Source organism: Sardina pilchardus, chromosome 10, assembly GCF_963854185.1.
Source record: "Sardina pilchardus chromosome 10, fSarPil1.1, whole genome shotgun sequence".
Taxonomy (NCBI): domain Eukaryota; kingdom Metazoa; phylum Chordata; class Actinopteri; order Clupeiformes; family Clupeidae; genus Sardina; species Sardina pilchardus.
This window is the reverse complement of record NC_085003.1, coordinates 31,153,390-31,172,322: the sequence shown is the minus strand read 5'-3', so window position 1 is coordinate 31,172,322 and position 18,933 is coordinate 31,153,390. Positions and strand designations below refer to the sequence as shown.

General features: G+C 41.4%; 1 long non-coding RNA gene across 1 annotated transcript; it reads right to left on the bottom strand.

The window, feature by feature from the left end:
• Positions 1-3,788: 3,788 nt before the first annotated feature.
• Positions 3,789-5,319, bottom strand: LOC134094751 (uncharacterized). The gene is made up of 3 exons (XR_009940488.1): positions 5,252-5,319; positions 4,388-4,473; positions 3,789-4,139 (listed from the first exon to the last, which is right to left on the bottom strand). It is a non-coding gene; the product is annotated as an uncharacterized LOC134094751 (long non-coding RNA).
• Positions 5,320-18,933: the final 13,614 nt, after the last annotated feature.

The window sequence follows — 18,933 nt, the reverse complement described above, 5'->3', positions numbered from 1 at the left end:
AGGAATACACTTGTCCTTGTTGACAGAGAAATGAAAAAGGCAAGAGAGACAGCGAGAGAGGGAGAGAGGTGTGTGTAACAGGTCACCTAGACAAAGTATAAGCTCTTCTTTTTTTTTAAGTATATTTTTGGTCTTTTTATGCCTTTAATGATAGAATGACAGTGGAGAGTGACAGGAAGTGAATGGGTAAGAGAGTTGGGGAGGGATCCGGGAATCGAAAGTGCAGGTGCCCCAGCCAGTCGCGCCACAGCTGGGGCAGTATAAGCTCTTCTAACTTTAGATTTACATTCCATTTATTAATTTAGCGGACACTTCCATCCAAAGCGACTTGAGTAAATACAAGCAACAACATGCAAGCGATACCACAAAGGAGGCTTTAGGTAAGAAGAAGTACTACTAGAGGATGATAGTGCATAAGTATAAGCTCTGGTCAAGGTGTGATATCGAAGGAGATAGTGGTAGAAGAAGAGGCAATAAGGATGAAAGGATGAAGGAATGGAAGTGTAAGTGTGCTGGGTTGTTAGACGTGTTTGGAGATGAGGTACTCTTGGAAGGGTCGGGTCTTCTTGAAGATAGAGAGGGACGTCAGACGATGTTCCTTGGGGGAACGCAGTAGCTGAGGGGAAACATAAGCCTTTCTGAGAGCACTTCAGCAAGTGAGACCCTGCATTCACTTTGTAGCCAATAATTAGTGACTTGAATTTGATGTGGGCAGCTAAGGGTAGCCTGTGCACCTGAATGAACAGCAGAGTAACATTACTGCCCTCTAGTTGCTTGAAAACCAAACATGCCACTGTGTTCTGGACCAGCTGTTGCAGTTTCAACGCATAAGCCAGGAGGCCCATCAGGAGGGTGTTAAAGAGGTCAAGGTGAAAGATGAAGACCATGGTCTTTACCACAAGCTGGGACTGGGTGGTGCATTGAGTTAAGTAGGGCCTTATAATGAATAGTACAAAGCAGCATGAGTGACTGAGCGACGGAGTCGACATGCTCAAAAAAGGTCAGCTGGTCATTAATTATGCCACCCAAGTTTCTCACAACCTTGGCAGGAGCAAGAGTTAAAGAACATTGGTCAACACATCAGACTGAAGCCGATATTTTTACACCCATTCCATTTCTAAAATGCTGGAGAGCCTGTAGAGCTGCAGAAGTACGTTTTGAAAAGGGTTATTATTCTCTGTGTGCCTCTGGGCCGGTACTCTCTCCAGGTTACAAACTAAAGATTTCAATTTAACATGAAGCAGAGTTGGACTTCCTGAAAGCACTAATGCGCTGTGGCTATTATGAGAGAGAGAGAGAGAGAGAGAGAGAGAGAGAGAGAGAGAGAGAGAGAGAGAGAGAGAGAGAAGAGAAATAGAAAACAAAAGATTACCTCTGGAGAAGCAGACATATCCATCCATCTAATGACAAATTAATCACCTCAGTTTACCTGACGATTATGGGTAAGGACGTGTACAAGTGTACTTCCTGTCCAGTAACAGGAAGCCTGCTGAGGTCCCCCCCCATTGAGTTTTCCTGAAACCCGCAGGACCCCCCACACAGCCCGCACCCTCCCGTCTCCCGTCCGTCCTATGTACTGCGAGCCGGGCACATGGAGTGCAGAGGAATAAATATGAACGGCACATAAAAAGGCATATCATGAATAATAAAACAGCCATAAATTTGCTAATCCGGCCGGGTGATTTATGAATTTACTGTGTGTGATGGCCCAAGCACACTGTAAATATTCATGTGACACGCGCTAAGCTCCCTTTAATTGTGATTAATGGTAATGCGCCTGGGCACGGGCTCCTCACTGCCAACCGATATTATGGGCAGCTGGCTGAATGCAAATGTTATTCCGTGTAAGATTAGGAAGACAAATTAGGCTCTACCTTCACTCTCTTTCCCCCCACTCTCTCTCTCTCTCTGTCTCCCTATTTCTCTCTCTCTTTCCATAATGTGGACCCCACAAGATGCAATGCCTTGCCCCTGGTTACTTGACAAGAGGTGCCAAATTGGAGCATCAGCACTGGGTGTCTCAATAGAGACAGTGCACACATACACAGATGCATGTTCTGAAAGCACATACTGTAGATATGGATCAAATGACGCTCTTCACAAACGCAGCAGGCAATGCAGGGACGTAGGCTACGACAGGCAGAGTGAATTACACATGCTGAAATATATGAGTAAAAAGCATGTATGTGTGTGTGTGTGGACATGCATAGTGTGCATGCATGCATGGGAGTATCTCTGTGTGTGTGTGGACATGCATGCAGTATCTCTGTGTGTGTGTGTGTGTATGTGTGCAAAATCAAGAGGTTTGTTTCTTTCTCCCTTTGGTATCCTCTTTTAAGACCACCAAGGTCACTGCATATAATCTTCCAGTCCAGGGAGGAATGGGAAAATGGCCTTCACACTACTGAGAGCATACATTTGGACGTGTGGGTGCGCAGCCTTACATGTGAACACACACACACACACACACACACACACACACACACACAACACACACACACACACACACACAGTGTGACAATAGGAAGAGGCACAGATGCATAAAGCATTAAAAATACAAATGTGTTACCACACCTGACATCAGAAAAAGAAGTAAGTGCCAATGCCACCTGATTGGGCTGTAGATATGTCTTTTTAAGTGTAAGAGCTGTGATAATTAAATCCTCCCACCTCTTTCCCTATCACCTTTTACCCTTTGTATTCCTGCTGTGTGTGTGTATGTTCATGAGGATTTTGTGGGCTGCGGTACTGCACTATTTTTTTCACGTATATTTTTGCATCCATCCATACAGCTATCACAAGTTACAGTAATATTGTGGTATATTGAGTTTTACACTAATAATAATAATACATTTTTATTTCTTACATAGTGCCTTTCAAAGCACCCAAGGCTTACTATTAACTTATTAGGACCATCTGAGTCAAGTTGACGAATAAGTCCTCATTTTGTTTTTTATTTCCTCTGTGCTGCCATGTTTTTGTCTTAATTATTCTACATTAGCCATTGAATACAAATACAATTACTCTAATTCAGATTTGGTTTTGTCTTTCAGCATTAATATTATCACATCTACAGTAATTACTGGAGAGATTATGTTTGTTTTCCTCTTCTGAGACAAGTCTGGGTCTAAAGTACAGTATAGTAGGCTTAATGATACCCTACACTGTAAAAAAAAACTCTCTGAGTTTACTTAAAAAAAAAAGTCAACACATTTCACTAGCTTTTTTGAGTAATTTCAACTTGATAGTGAATAACTCAAAATTTCAAGTTGAATCAACTAATGCTCCCAACTTGAAATATCTAGTCATGCCAACTTAGTATTGTAAGTAAGGTGGACTTACAGTAGGTTGGCAACTCAAAAATTCAAGTTCAGTCAAGCGCTTTTAACTTAAAATATCTAGTAATTCCAACTCAGTATTCTAAGTAAGGTGGACTTACAGTAGATTGGCAACTCAAAAATTCAAGTTGAATCAAGTACTTTTAACTTGAAATATCTAGTAATGCCAACTCAGTATTGTAAGTAAGGTGAATTTACAGTAGGTTAACAACTCAAAAATTCAAGTTGAATCAAGTGCTTCCAACAAGTCAACACATTTCACTAGCTTTTTTGAGTAAGTTCAACTTGAAATATCTATTAATGCCAACTAATATATTGACTTTAACCAAAAACAAGTCTAAATAAATAAGTCAACAATCCAAATTGATCAAACAACGTTTTTTTATTTAATTTTCTCCAAAAACCCAGTCAACCAAGTCTGTTAAACAAGTGTAGATAAACTGTGTGTGTGTGTGTGTGTGTGTGTGTGTGCGTGTGTGTGTGTGTGTGCGCTAACAGGCTGACTACAAGCCAACAGTCTGTGCAATATCATGTCAGAGGTATCCAGTACAACCACAAACACTGAGCATGACAGTCAGAACACACACACTGAGCATACCACTCAGAGCGCATCCATACACAAGCACTCGCACACACACACACACACGCACGCACGCGCACACACATACACATATGTGTGCAGCTGGAATATCCTTAATGTCTTGTAGAGCAGCAGTCTCTTGGAGTATGATGGCAATATTGGTGATAGTCATGGTGAGGTCGTCTTCTGTCTTCCATGTAATCCTCCACAGCATCTGTGCCCTTGGTGGAAAAGCACAGAAATATATCACTAAATTTACATAGAAACTAGACCAGGACAGAAAATGTAAAGAGAAGGAAAATAATGCCAGTGCAAAAGACGTCTTCGCACAGTGTGCTGTGTCAAAAAATAAGTATACATAGTATACTGTAAGTCTATAGCCTACTGTGTATACTAGACTAGCCATGGTAGTGGAAGTCGACTGATACAGGTAAAACATCCCCCAAAACAATTGAATTTGCTGAAATACCATGCATTTCCTGAAGAGACAGGAGCACTCCTCCTTGAGGAAAACAGGAAGCCCCTCCATCGCTACTGCTGCTGTGATGTCTGCACCTGCACATACATGGAGATAAAGAATAACAATGTTGGACACAATTTCCCATTATAACTTAATTTAGTCCTAATTATGCATCACAAAGTCACCGTTATGCTTCACTTTAATCACAATGCACTTTACAGAGTATGATTCATGGGACTTTTGAGTCTAATCAGTCTTTCAGACATGCAACTTGATTTTGAATTCACAATGAGCCTCGTAGCTGACGTAGCTGACGTTGACGTTGAGCTATCGTAGCTGACGTTGTAGGCTTCCATACGACTGAAAAAAAAAGCACTGGGCTCCGTCCGTGCTCCGTTGATATTAAGATAGGCTAGCCTCCCCAAACACCAAACGAGCATTTTAAGGGGTTGGACGAACTTGGGGCATTATTTCCACAAGTTGCCGTTTTTATGTGTTTGCATTCAATTGACATATGTTGCATTAAAAATCGCATTGCATGTATTTGCTAAAAACTTTGGGCGGGAGTTTAGCACAGTGAGCTAGCTATCCTTGCTGGCATCCAACATATACAAAGGTCTTTCTATAAAGGTGAATATTTTAGGAACATACGTGTTTTAAACAAATAGCTAACCGGTCAATTATACTATTGGGTTGCTTTGAAATCACTTGTTGAGGAATTTAGCCACTAGCTGCTAAGTTTAGCTAGCAGCCTAGCCTAGCCTATTAGCTACTATTTCAACAACACCGCATCATGTCCATGACATCCATTTAATACAAAGTTGTGACTATCATAACAATTGGATATTGTATAAAATTAAATGCCTTACTTACCATTGACAATGCTGTTGTGGTCTTCTCAACTTAGTATCTGCTCAGCTTACAAAGATGTCTGCCTTCTCAAAAAAATTCTGATTGATTGCCTGGATACGTTAGGAAACAATGCGCTTGCGCCAACTTGATAAAGAAGTTCAGTGAACTTTGGGAAACTTCTCTTCTACTGGATACTTAATTATTCAAGTTGGATCAACTTAGTTTCTTAAGTTTGTTTAGTGAAATTTGCCAAATTAGTTTAGACAACTTGTTATAATGAGTTTTACTACACTAATTGATTAGTTGAGTTCAGTTTAATCAGAAAAGTGATTTGGCAGTACTAAAGGCAAGTTCTATTTTTTACAGTGTAATGGAGAACCACTGTTGGTTGTTTACATTGAATAAATGATAATCCTAGTAGACCTTGTTTTCAAAAAAGTCCTCAGCTTTTTTTTTTTTTAAATGTCGCCAGCATTTTTTTCTTGCAACTCATAGCGCCTTTTTTAAGTTGAGGAAAGCTCAACTTCTTGGAAAAAAGTGCCCTATGCCACACATTTTTATTTGACAGTTGACCAATCACAAGCTGAGTAATGAGATGTGTTTATCCAGCACAACTGGAGACTGTAGCAGTGACGAAATGTATGATCATCGTCTATGAGCACAAAGTGTCCCGAATTTTCTGGTCTGTTTGTCTTTATCAGTGTTGTACATGACTAAAAAAAAATGTAAAAAACACATTTTTTGAAGACTTATATTTTTCTGAAAACGTTGGAATGAACGCAACATATTTGCAAATAAAGAATTTAAATGTGAACTCGCTCAGACTATGTGAGGTTCAGGGACACTGTTTAGGTTCAATTAAACATTATTGTCCTTCTTCTCCACGAGAGACATGGTCTGACTCTTACTCCTCAGCATTGATGTCATTGCCCACTTTTCAAATTACGTGGCGCCAAAGATCCTTAAGGCGTAGCAAGATACGTCGTCGTAGTTCATGTCTATGGGCGCAAAACGGGGATCACTTCCTCTGCATAAAGAGGCACGTCATTGCGTGTCAGACGTATTCATGGGTTTCATCAGGTCCCTTTCCACAGGTGTACAAAATCAAGCACTCGATTATCAATGCTTGATGATGTTCCAAAATAATCTTGCTGCTCTTTCAAGCCCTCTACATTTATTAGTTCTAATATGGAAGTAACACACACAAAGCATACATTTCAAGGAATTGAATAAAAACATCAATGGAATAATGGAAATATGTCGCTGCTCTCATTAAGTTACCCCAGCGCCATCTGATCGTCGTTAGCACAAATCAGGATTTGGTTCAGCTGGCTAATGTGTTGTCAAGGTAGAGCGTACGTAGCAACCGGCCAACATAAGCAGAATAAACAAGAGGGGCACACCTGATATAAAGTCGATTTTCTCCAGACGGGAATGCTCAAAAATGCTAAAAAGGTACCTGAAGTGGTCAGAAGGGGTTGAGGGTCATGAAACCGTGCCCAAAATTCACATTCCTAACTCAAGAGAATGGAGATTTTAGCATATAGTTGAAATTCTGATCTATGTCCATAGACTTCAATGGAACAGTTGCTGCCTCTGCTCTGCATAAAGGGGGATTTTGACCCCCCCTCTTGCGATTCGGGTTCCAGGAAGTGGCTTCTCATGAAGTATCTTGCTCCGCCCCTTAATGATCTTTGGTGGCGCTTACACCTAAACTAACTTGACTTTGGAAGTAGCCCGCATACTATTTCAATCCGGCCCACAACACCTTCACAGAAAACTATACACGCTATAGATGACACAAAGTGCACTGTAACGATCTTTCGCGATTGTGGCAGTATTTTACTGTAATGCACACATTAATATACCGTTTACTCCAATACAGTACATTGCTGCTTGTAGCAAAGGATTGTGGGTAAGAAACTGATACTTCTGTACAGTACTTTCTTACTGTAAGTCAATTTACAGTAGTAAAATCCCGGGAAAAAATTGACCAATAACAAGGATTCATTAATACAAAAAAATCTTCCATGTGTTTTAATTTAGAGCTTTGACAGTCTAGTGCTTCAGATTATATCCAGTGGTTTATCTAGCCCAAGTATGTTCAGGTGGCATGCACACAACAATCCGTTTTAATGTTTTTATGTTGACAACAAGTCATGTTGTACAGAAACACGATATTAGTGCATATCAGTGTCCTAGCGATTTAGTTGCTATGTGTTTTCAATAGGTTATAATGGGTCAACAAGCTAACAAGCTAAATCTACCGTTAGATAGCTTGCGTTAACCTAGGGTGACCAGACGTCCTCTTTTGCCCGGACATGTCCTCTTTTTGAAACCTAAAAATGTGTCCGTGCGGAATTTCAGAATCGTCCGGGATTTTGTTATTCTATCCTCAAACGTGTTTTCACCGAATTTACATTGCTCTCTCTTTCATTCACATAGTAGCCTAATCATGCCCTCCCCCTACAGTTCGCTTTGCATTGAGTTGAAGTGTAGGTGTAGAGCCTGACCTTAGAGCTACCGTCATTGGTTGATATTCTCGGCCTAAACATTTAATTGGCTATTCACCTCATTAGCGCACACTTCCTTGTTTACCACTGGCAACCAAGGGGGCAGGCATATTCCCGGAAGTAGAAACACGAAATGAGCTGGTGATCAACACTCTGCTAACTCCCTTGGACGGCCATAGATTTCAGATTTTTTTGCGATCCCATAACTTCATGTAACATGTGCCCTTTGTCTCCCTTATAGCTTCTGTGTATTCTATATAGGGTATCGAAGGCAAAATTAATTCACTTCTTCCCCGTATATTACGTTGGTTTCCCGTAAAGAAGTATTTTAGCATGTCTGTTGTAGGGAAGCTAACGTTCGCCCGTAATGTTTGGATAAGAAGCTGAGTGAGCCTGCACGAAAACCATGACGGAGAGTCATTCGCAAGATCAGTGAAAATGCGTGTAGCCTACGGTAACCTACTGTTTGATATGGTAAAGCATTACCTAGAGGCAAGTACACATAATAATAATATTGAAAAACGAACGTTAACCATTTCAGAGGTTTTCGATCTATCAGACGAGTTACAGCAGGCTAACGTCACGAACTGAGTACGAGTCTGCGCAGTACGACGGAAATTTTGTTTCAGCCCCCTTCCATTGAGAACAACGGAGTCTGTTTGTCCATTTCTTTTAGGTCTATGCTGGCAACGCGCATGGCTATCCGGCATCTTCAGCCATGCCGAAATTTCTTTTAGGTCTATGGCCGAAACTCAAGCGCAAGTTCACTGACGAATTGAAACGTAAATTTCCATGTTTTTGTCTCGGTTGAGATCAATACGAAGCTGAGTGCCTGACTGACCTGCAAAGCAGTCTAGGAGGAGGACTGAAAAGTATCAGCCATTGGACAACTTTTCAACTTTAAAAATGTCTTATTTTGTGCAATTAGGTTTTATTTTTTATTATTTTTGTTTTACCATTGTTGTGACTATACTTTACATTGTATAGCCTACAAATGTATAGTTTGTTTGCACATTTAAATCTTTCAAGTTTTCAAAATAACCTTTTGAGGCAGTGTTTTTCTGTTAGTGTTGGGCTGGCCAATAAAGCTCATTATTACTAGTCACCATGTGAATACACTGAGCCCCCGCTGAAGTGTCCTCTTTTTTGTAAACTCAAATCTGGTCACCCTAGTTAAATGATCTGTGTGTCCTGAACACATTTATGTCGCATTTAAACAATAAATTGTATCAAAATAAACCATTAAAAGTAGTCAAGAAACCTCAATTCACATTTAATATTTCCAGTTATGACCCGGGGCCGCCGCCATTGTTTTCGGATTTTTTTTGTTACTCCCGCCTCTGTGTACAACGCAAGCTTCTGATTTGCTCTGAGCGGTTCAAATTTGCATAAGTTGGGAGATCGCCAAATTTGATTCGCCCCATGAGGCGTCCCTATTCATTTTCAAACCCACCGTTAGCCCCCCAGCCCCCACCCCCTCTACCTCTTCTGCTACGTGTGAAGTTTCTGCCTCTCTCGGAATCGAATGATTGTTCCAACAGTGAAACGAACTGGTGAGTAAATAAACATTAAGCACATTAAACAAATGTAACTATTTGCACATCTTAACGCAATTCCTTGTGCTCAGGCCAAAGTTGTTGTGCTTGCCTCCGAATGCGCTTCAACTCCGGTTTATTGACAGAGACGGTTGAAAAAGGGTATTTAAGATAACATAGCTAGCTTAGCAAGGTTCAAGCGACTACAGCTAGCCTTTTCCAATATATCTGTCTCAAGGTCAAGTCGCATAATCGTGGTTTGGACTGATATTTATCTCGGTATCACCGAGGTTAAGAGTAACTTAAATGGCCAGAACTGTCCCATTGTAGAACTGTTTTCAATGGCCGGACTGAGTAGCTCGGTTTAACAAGCTAAGTCTTATGGCATAACACCACATACTCATACATTGCATCTAAACTTATTCTCACATTAATGTACATTTCCTACAATGTGCGTGGGAATAGTTTTAATACGTAACGTGTATGTTGGTTATGTTAAACTGACGACATAAACAGAGAGGGTTAAAGCGGAGTTTAGTAATGAAGGATCTTTGATATAAAGTTAGCTAGTTAGCAACCCAATGAAGCTGCCAACGAATATTAGCTTCCAGCGAAGTTTGTCATCAAAACTGGGAAACTGAGAGTGAATTAAGTTGTTAGCATACACTGGACAGTAAGGTTAACACAATTCCTTCAAATTGTTGTGTTAAAAAACAAGCAGAACTACATTTTAATGTAAAACGAATATATAGTGTAACTGCTAGCGAGTTCGCCCATTGACTTTCAGTGTGTGATGTTAGCATGCTTTCCATCACAGAGAGGGCTGAGCTCATGCATAAGACGTTAGTGACGGTTGCTCATGCTCTCGGCTAGTTAACATTTCTTGGATACTGAATCTTGGGTGATGTTGCACATTGTTTAAAGTGTTTAATTGATATTGCTTGTTTGTTACAGGTGATTCTGTTCTTAAGGCAAAACAGTGGATGGTAACTATGGATGGCAAGGTCATCATTGAGCCACAAGAACTTCCTGATTTCGCCTCTGCGTTGGCTGTGCTCTTTTGCTGCTATTATGTTTTCAACATCCAATACCAGGAAGAAGCAGCCTGCACTCTGGAGTTCGTTCAGAGGTTTGTCTTTCTAAGTTAAATAGAGAATTCCGGTGTGATATTGACTTAAAGTGTGTTGAAACATGATACCGAGTGTGAGCGATTGTCTCAGAGCTGATCTCGAGCTGTCAGCTGTTCTCCGAAACCCGGCGGTAGCTTAGAAATAGTAAACCAGGTTTTTAACGTTAGTGGCTCGGCATCGGCGTGCCGTGCAAATAAATCACTGTTTTACACCATTAATGAGGCTCAAAGTACCTCCACACTTTATTGGTAGACTTCTGAGGGCCCTGACATTTAAAACGAGACATCGAGAACTTTGAAAAAGCACTGGTTGTTTACTTACATGACTGTCAGGCAGTCACTTTCGAAAGTTTAGCGGTTGCAGCCATCTTGAATTTAGTCACGTGACGAGCCGGAGCGGAACTATAGCTGTGACGTGATTCAGTCACGTGAATACTCGCGGAAGTTTTGAACTGAGTGCAAACAGTCTCGCGTAATGTTGACGGAAGACGTGCTGTACACGTGAAGAAGCTAGCTGTCACTTACTCTGGCACCTGGTTTTCCAGCTGGCCCACTGAATCACGTCACAGCTATAGTTCCGCTCCGGCTCGTCACGTGACTGAATCACGCCGCGCGCGCTACCCTTTCGTGCACATATCCCGAAAGCTGTTGACCGCGAGTCAGTGCTGAAACGAAACTAACTAGGCTACTGTAGGCCTACTGCACGTCCCATAATGTTCCCCTCTAGTTGTATGTGTCACTTCATTTCTATACAAACTAAGGCAGCGGATACCTACGGAAACTCAATCACCCACGCAATAAATAAGCTATGTAGCAAAAATTACATTTTACCGTGACTCGAGAGTGTTGTAAACATGAAACCGAAACTTAACCGCTTGGAGCTACAGTGGAATAGGCGAACCAACGGGCCAGCACTAAACTCGGATATTTCAGAAGATAAACGCCCTGGTAAGAACCAAACCAGATTCTGTTCAAATATACACACCCATAGCTACTGAAAAATGTAGTAGGCTATATCAAATGTTATTTTGGTGTATTAAAATGCATCGTTGTTTTAGAATTTCCGAACGAAAGGGCTGGTAGACTAAGGTGCTTTTACCATAATGTAGGCTATAAAATCATCTACCTTGTCTGATTTGTGGAACTATTACCTACAACCCTTTGGAGGTGAATAAAGAATGTAATTGGGGAAGTTGATGTGAACGATTGTATGGAGACTAGAGCTCATAGTGCTGTAGACGCCAGGCTGGCATTTCATTTAGCCTGGGCATGTGAATTCTCGTTCGTGCATGAATGTGCGTCCATATGGAGGGCAGGACTTGAGGTTGTATATGTTCAAAATCTGCCGGCCGTTTTGCGAATTCCGTACCCAACCTTTAAGTTAGCTGATCAACCTGGTTAGCATTGTTAACATAGTTAATATTGTTAGCATTTTTAACTTAACTGTTAGAAATCATTAGCGAAGTAAACCAATCAACCTGGTTATAATTGTTAGCATAGTTAACATTTTAACATACCTGTTAGAAATCATTAGTTAAGTTAGAACTGGAATGTTTAACTTGAAACTGTCTACCTTCACACTATGAACTTTCATTAAACTATGCAACCAGCCAACCACCATGTTCACACTATGCAACCACCTAGCTACACCTTAGTAACCATATCTACATCATCTATATACTTTTTCTGCATTTTCATGCACTGGTAATTCCTTGGAACTGCATTTCTAGTTTATATCAGTCCCCCCACCTAGGCCTACTCATGTCTCCTCTGCCAGACCTGTCTCCCTCTGCTGGTCAACAAGGACACGAGTTTTCACCTGAGACCATCAGACCTCACCCCAAAGCTGGACCATGGGACGGGAGGAAAACCGGAGGAAAACGGGAGGAAAAACTAAGTCAGCCATCCTTACAGACACCCCTGAAAAGGAGGCATTGGAACAGGAAAGATAAAGCAAAAGATTAAGCACATAGAAAAGGAAAGCGACTCAGAGGGAGATGATGCATTTTGTATTGTTTGTTTGGAGACCTACTCCAAACCAAAAGAGGTGTGGTTGCAATGTCTGCTCTGTAAGCAGTGGGCCCATGAAGCCTGCACTGATGGCAGGTCCATTTATGTATGCCACAACTGTGAATCAGACAGTGAATAATTTTCTGTCTGATGTTGAACAGTCTCTGAGATATGGCCTAAAAGGAAAGGTAAAAAGTGGAGCAACTCTCCCCACTCTCCCCTAATTCACATACTTATTGAAAAGTTAGAATTTCAAATTGACTGGCCAGAGCAAAATGTACCTCAAGCTACTTTGCCAATGGCATTCAGACAGGCATTTGGATTTAAAGTAGCTGTGATAGTTGACTGTTTTGAAGTTTTTATTGAGAAGCCCTCTGAAACGTGGTCAAACTACAAGCATCACCAAATAAAATGTATGATCAGTCTTGCACCCCAAGGCTTTATTGCTTACATATCCTGTGCCTGGGGAGGAATTCACAGATTTCCTGTTTACTAACAAAACTACATGCGCGCAGCCATGGGGCAGAAGACGCCGAATGGCCGGTCATAACGTTATAAAGTTAACCTAATAACCAGCTGCTGTAAGCTATTATCGGCATTTTTTGTATGCCACTGTTGTCTAAATGATGATAACATCTCATTTATGAGCTTATTTCAGAGTTTGTCGTTCGACACTAGTATTTTTCATTCGTTTGGAAATAGTTAGGCCTTCAGAGAAGGCCTTGAAGGCCCTGACGGTCCGCCACTGGCATATACCTAGGGGAGAAAACAACTGTCAGCGTACAGTATGAGGTGGCAGAAACTAAAAAAAATAGCTACCGTAATTTGCACATTCATGTTGAGAGAGTCATCGGTTTAGTCAGAAGAAAATATCAGATTCTGCTAAGCAGGGCTATGCCCATAGAGCACATGGCAACGAAACCAGGTCAGGCACTAGCATTGATTGACAAGATTGGAGTTATTTGCTGTAAATAAACCATCATGTATCATCTCAAAGGCATTTAATCTCTTTTCAGTAAATGTGTATTACACATGTACGTTTTTAACTTGTTGTCCCAGTATTTCTGGAAGTAGGCCTATACAGTTTCTAAAAAAGCACTACACTTTTGAAACCACATCTTCCCACATTTCAACATCAGGTAGGCCTAAATGTCCTTTCAACAAAAACGTCATTGCGGTTCCACACAACCAAGTCACAGTACTTAGCATTTGCAATGTGAAGCTGTGCCTGAACTTGGTAGTAGTAGTCATGACTTCGGTCCAGCATGACATTATCCCCATCATTGACGAGGTAGGAGTCCTTTCCCCCAGCACTCAAGTGCAGATTGGCGTCATCTCGGTGAGTGTGAAAATCACAGATAGTGATTAGCAAAGATAATGTTGCCTTTTTGTAGCCTGACTCTCGCCAGACCCTTGTAGTTCTGCCATGCTCCACCAGAGGCGTTTCTCTGAGCTCCACACAAGGGTCTCGAGGGCAATGCAAACTCCTTCAAGGGAGCAAAAAAATAATGAACCCATCAGGATCGCCTGAGGGGATTTCATAGATGTGATGTAGTGCCGAATGGTGACTGTCTGATTCAAACAACAATGGCGCAGCGAGGAGTCTTGTGCTGACATTGATTCAGCTATTTCAACCGTTTTGTCGAATCTATCGAGTATTCAGTCTTTAAAAGATGAACAGAGAATGGTTTTGAAGGTATTTATTGGTGGCAAGAATGTTTTCACTCTTCCGACCGGGTTTGGCAAGACCTTGAAGTAGCCTAGCATTGTTTACTACTAAACGTTTTTTGTTACTGTTAGCAGATATTTTGTTGCCTATACAATGTTGTGTCATTGACAATTGTAATATACTGCTTTAACACTTTTTAAAAAATTGTTATGGTTCGGTGTTCCTACCCAGAGCAATATGCTAGCTAACGTGAGTGACAGGCAATTTACTCATTTCCTAACAGTACGGCAGCAAAGCACTTGAACACAACACACTGGTAACTACCAGTTCACAAATGGAAAATATCATCTTTTCCATAGCACGTGAATGTAGCATTAGTGCATTTTTCATGTCGGCTTTTGGTATTTACCATAATTACCATAGCACATGAAGGCACTATTAGCAAACCATAATGAAGCTCCACATCTATGGATTAAACCTCACAATCAACTCAATGTTATTGTTCTCAGCACTGCCCGCAATGTAATATGATTGTCACTTAGAGGAGACTCGTAATAAATAACGTTGGCATAGTTAGCTAACCGCTGTTAACTTGCTAGCATCGCCTTGTGAAACATGGGCTGCGAACAGTATAGTACTAACATTTATTCACCATAAAGTTGAAGTCACTTTGCAATGTTGACTGTGTTTCCATTTATCTGCTGCAGCACCATGTTCCTTACATGACATGACCCGGTGTCCTTGTAATATGCATGCAAGTCTATCTCGTGCAGCTAGCTAAATTATTAAAATCAGTAGTCAGCTTCAAACCGTCGAGCCAGCCTGGGCCAGGCCAAATTAGGGGCCACCTGGTGCTAGTAGCCCAGGTCCACAAACCTCACCTTTGCGTTCAGACTGTCAGGCCATAGTCTCTCTCTCTGCAATACACCTTGACACGTCCTTGCTTGTGAAAACGTTCCCAGACAGCCATGAGAAAGGCGGCTTTCGCCAAAAGGCACGTTTGCATCCCTGATAAGTACATATTATATAACGATATCCTTAACATTTCCATGTTACCTGCAGTGTAATAGTATAGATAACAGTGCTGTGTGTATGTGAGGCAGAGTTGTATGGGTACTTTGGGGTTAACTGTAACCGTTTTTGAGGCTGTTTAAAACACACCAAATCAACAGGCCACCTGTGCACCATTCAACAGCCTCAGAAAACGGTTACATTTAACCCCAAGGTACTATCGTATGATGATACATGTTAGGTTCTGCGCTAAATACTTGCCTGGCTGCATTCACCAATATGGCTAACCAGCAGCTGGATGGGCATATTAACACCACATGACTTGCAAGATGATTTAGGCATTTTTTGTAAATTCTGCCGCATCCGGAGGAAGGGGAGTCATGTCCAGGGTCTCCTGGAGTGGGACAACATAGATGAGCTATTTTCCATTGGCTGTGTTCGCCTATTCATCCTACACCTACTCTTACTATCTAGCCTAGAAATCTAGACGCACCCTAGCGGCAACAAATATTTTTTGCCTAGTGGGATGGTCTAGGGTAGCACCGTTAAGGCCAAGCCTGTCAGCCTGTCCAATCAGAATTCAGAACTCGTTCTACAAGTTGGGTGTAAGACCATGTTGCAACAATGGGAGCGTAGCTATGTTCCCCAGGTCCTATGTTCCCCATTTTGTATGGGACCGGGGAACATAGGACCCCTTTTCCCCCTTAATTTTAAAAAGGGTCCTATGTTCCCCGGTTTTCCCTAAAAGGGTCCTATGTTCCCCAGTATGTATTGCAACGGGGGAACATAGGACCCTTTTCGGGAAAACCGTTTTGCCGACTGGCTATGATTGGTCACAAGTGCTGGCCTATTACGTGCAGAGTAGTTTTGAAAGACACCGGTTCATCCCACCCACAGGCTTCAGCTCTGTGAATGGTCCGACCCCACTATACATTTCTGTATAGTTTGGCTTGCCAGGCTACTTACTATCATAATATTACTGTTTCTGCATCTCTATGGTTACACACTGCACATTGCTACTGCTACTACATTGCATATCTACACGATATTACTCCACTGCTTGGTTGAATTCCCCGGTCTCTGCACTACTACTGCTTGTTGTCTATGGGGACTATTTGCAGATGCTGCGTGATATCACTGCGCCCATGGTACGTTTGCAAGTTGCCTTGATTATTACGCCAGATGAGAGTGTAGTTCCATGTCAAATCAGCCTATAGACAAGCGCCAGATTTCATTTTCAGTTGGTCTTATTGCACTTTCTAACTTGAGAAGAGACACGTTTTAAATGGGAAAATTACTGGAAATCCTAAGGCGTATTCACACCTGCCTTGTTTAGTTAGATTAAAACGAACTCAGGTTTGTTTCTTGCTTGGTTAGGACCTTTTTGACTGGTGTGAATACACTCGAACTCTGGTGCGGACCAAACAAGCGGACCGAGACCCAGCTGAGGAGGTGGTCTCGGAGCGGTTCCTATCGAACCCTGGTGCGGTTCGTTTATGGTGTGAAAGCAGCCCGACCTCGATCCGACCCAGTTGCAGAAATCTTCCTTTTTTGAATTTGACGAGCTCCCGTAGTTTTTGCGCATTATGGGAAATGTAGGATAGCTCCATGACGCACAACAGCTGTAAGCAGCAGTGGGCTAGCGCTTTTTTGGCAACACTAATTTGATTTTGCATCTCCTACCTGTTCCGTCTTCCGTAGGCCTGCTGTCAGCATGTTGGACACACATGAGAGCTCTTCTCAGCTGTTTTGCTGCATGATATTGTTAAACTCATGTTGCATCAAACGGTCTTGACGCTCAAGCACTTCTGCAAAGCTGTAACTGTAAACTATATTGCTAGGATAATAACGAGTACAGTGTGCAAACATAGTATTTACGTGGGCCAACTTTGACTTTGGCTTCCTATTCTTCACCCCGCCTTCACGTTTACCAGCCAATGGTTAAACGACCTTAGCACATGTGCTTTTGTTTATAAATTCTGGTCCGGTTGCTATTAATCAGTGTGAAAACGAACCGCACTAAAAAAGAAAAAGAAAAAAAAATTGGTCCGGACCAAAGCAAGTGAACTAACGGACCTTAGTCATCTTTAAACATGATGCTAGCAGGCAAGATGCTACTGGTCTAATCCGTTTCTATGGCCTATGCTAGGCTGAAGCTAAAAGTTGTATCGCCAGACTCACAGAATGGCTGGATGAATGGGAAAAAGGTAAATATCAATTGTTTTGCTCGAGGGGAGGTGGAAAATGAGCTTATTTCCAAAAATGGCGGAATATCCCTTGAAGTGGAAAATATCGAACTATTCCTTTTATGGCTGCAGGGCTGTCAGAACCGATGTGTGGCCTACCGAAAAAGAACGGTTTTCTCATCTTGAAAGTTGAATTACTCAATGGAAACGGTAGGAAGTAATCATCATCTTCTTTTCTCAGATGAATATGGAACCATGTTAAACTATCGTTAGGCTGCAAATGTTTGAAATGTGTGTACGTTTGCAAAGCATCACAGGATATGAGTTCTATAACTACCCTATGATTCTGTTGTCTAAATGATGATTAACCACAATTTGGTGTAGGCTACACTTAAAAAGGCGAAACATTTTCACCGCAAACGTGCCACTCTGCGTCTTTGTATGTACGTTCACATTAAATCCATTTCACTAACGTTATCAGGAGAATACCGTAAAGTTTTATTTTGAACACTGGTTGTCACTCATTGGATATAACAGATATATCAAACTCCAAGTCATAGTAGAGTAAGTTAAGCACCCAGCCAATTAAACACGGTCAAGGAAAAAGTGAACAGGACAACTCACAATGCCATGCCACAATATACTAAATCATATAAGTTAAGATTGCTGGACACATCTTTTCTATTACACCAGAAATCTTTTCTTTACCTTGTTAGTTTTTTGAACATTCATGTTATTTAATGAAAACATGTGCCCTTGAACTATGCGTGACTATTTTCCTAAAACTGACTGAAACCTAATTATGTTCACGAACGGTACTTCTTAAAGTGACAGGCACTCAATTAGACCACACCACCCCTGTAATATCATTAAAGACAAGTGTAATCAATATGAAGTATTCAAATTACCGAATATTTTAAGCTGTAAGTAATTGTGCAGATCCTAAAATGCTATAAATTGTCAACAAAATGTATACAAATTATGAATTCAAAATATAACATAATATAATTCATAATATAACATCTTCTGCTAACTTGCTGAGAAACGCAAAATCGAACTGTTCTGACTGTGAAATCATGTGATGACGCTGTCCCATTGACTCCCAGCAAAAGTACATGGTCACCTTGTACCGGAACTAAAATAAAGCCGCGGCTGAAATTCGCAACAATTCGTTTCTAGGCAGCACAGTTATGTCTGTTTGCGGTATTCATTTACTCCCCCCCCCCCCCCCCCTGTCTCTTGCCGACCATTTACATACACATAAAGCTATGTAATCCACAATAGGACATGGAAAAAACTAAAAAGCATAATAGCGGCCCTTTAAGTCAGTTACGTCTTTAATGTCATGTTTGTGTTAAGCTTCGATTATTGAACCAGTTTCAGGTCGATGTCCCGTTTCCTCCTGAGGTTGCACTCTCTGCTTTTCCCTTTTTGTGTGCGTACGCATGTAGCAACAAACCAATAAATGTATACTGTAGCTGTACCCACTTTCAGTACAGTTGAGCAAAACTGAATATATTTGAACATTTCACATATGTTCTTTTAGTTCTTTCAAAGGACTGACAATGGGAGACCCTGGACTGGACGAAAACACAATCCTCCTTTTCAGTAGAGCTGGATCATGACGCAAAAGATGTCCCTGGGCACGAC